Here is a 1,958-nt window from a genome sequence, read left to right on the forward strand (position 1 = left end):
AAAAAAAAAAAAAAAAAAAAAAAAAATCCCGTTGCTTCTGTGATCATGAAACCGTGATCTCTGAGCGCGAGGAACTGTCAGTCCCTGAGCCTTTGCCAGAGCTCTGCGTGCAGCGTGAGGGTACCTGCAGTCTCCTCACAGGCTTGCAGGAGAGGAGTTTCCAACCCGAGCAGCCTGGAAGAGCAGAGTTTGACCTAAGGGATGCACCACGCAGGGAGACTCTCTGGTTTTCAGGGGGAGCTGGCTACACGCAAACGGTAAAGCAGTCAGTAGCCTCTTCCCTGTTTTCAGCCCCTTCGTTTTGGTGCCTTGTGTAAAATGGCTAAATAAAGCAAGAGGGAATTATAATGGCACCCACGTGTTAGAGTCAGAATAGCCACAGTTTACAAACCGTTAGTGAATTTTGTCAGATAAACTTAAGGAGGAACGAGCTCATCTTAAACGCTTACAACTTGTACAACATTCATGTCATAGCTCACAGTTAATGCTTTTCTTCCCAGCTTCTGAGTTCCTTGTGATTTCTGCTGTCTGCCTTTATCCTGTGACTTTCAAAATCTCTATATGACATCAACATTTTCATGAAAAAGATGTTGGTGCTATAAATAAAAAGCTACTGAAATCATAGTTAACTATAAGGCATTAAACCCAGTTCATCATGTGTAAAAATATCCATAAAATACAGTAAGATCTAAACGGGATGGCAAAGCTGTTGGTCTGTGGAACTAAAGCGGGTCTCGGTCTGAAAAAAACCCACTGTGACTTAAAACATTGTCAGTAGCACTGTGGAAACAGATGCAGCTGGAGAATTATGGACTTTTACCCACTGAAATCAACATTTTTTTCTTTAATTGTTTCTTTGAGACCAAACGGACAATCTCTTTCCACATGCAGTATCTTTATGACTCTGCACGACAGACAGCAGGGAATTTAAATTATTTCTGTGTAGTATAGATGTGCATGCATGCTTATGTGTACAAATATACACATTCACGTGGGAAGGGGCTTAGAGCAATAATCAAAGAGTTACAGGAATGTGAAGATGCCACCTCTGTGATGTGAGGCTCTGGCGCCTGTTTTGCGTAGCAGCAGTTGGTACCAAAGCAGTAACTGCCCAGCGAGCTCATGAGGACTGCTTGCACTGCAGCACTGCCTGGTATTTTAAACACAGCAAACCAGATCGACTGAAACCTGGCTTTTCTGACAGGCTCACGTAGTGCCTCCGAGCTCACGGGGCAAAGTGCGATGCAGCGTAATAAGTTTTCTCTGGTTTTGACTTTTGCTTGTGCTTTAGTTACCGGTCGTGTGGGTCAGAGGCCAGCAAGCAGTGATCTGCAGGCCAAAGTGCTCTGCCCCAGTCGCTGCTGGTGTTGAGAAGTGTCTGGCCAGAGGACACTGTCTACTGGTCACGTCCTGGCTGCCAAGTTGTGTGAGGTGGTAGCCAAAAGGACACGCTGCTCTTCCCTGGCAGCAGCTTTTGAATAGTTGCGCAGGGATGCTGTGCATTTACAGTTGGGAAGGCAGCTCTGTGTGGAACAAGTTTAAAATAGAACTGAACTTGAGGAGCTCAGAGAGAGGAAAAGAGAGGTTGGTATAGTTTTGGGAAAGGAGAAGTAAATAAATCCTTCAGGACTTGCCTCCTACTGCTTCCCTGGCTGTATAAATTAGTTAAAGGGGGTCTTGATGTCAGAATTTGCACAGCAAGGACAAACCCCAATGAAAGCTTTTATGGGGACTCGGTTTCTTGGTGCTTACTGCCTTTTTCTGTGCTGTAATTAGAACGTACACCTGACCGAAGGACAGTTTGAACCTGAAACCTTTTGGCAGTGCCTCGTCATAGCTGCATGCGCGACACATTCAAGTTACACAAGAAGGGGGATTAAAAATCGGGCACGGTTTTTATCTTTCCCCATTTAGTGACCACCGATTTGAGCACCGCTGAGATCAAAGGGCTGTTTCTC

This window comes from Athene cunicularia (assembly GCF_003259725.1).
Source record: "Athene cunicularia isolate RWA chromosome 21 unlocalized genomic scaffold, athCun1 chr21_part1, whole genome shotgun sequence".
Classification (NCBI taxonomy): domain Eukaryota; kingdom Metazoa; phylum Chordata; class Aves; order Strigiformes; family Strigidae; genus Athene; species Athene cunicularia.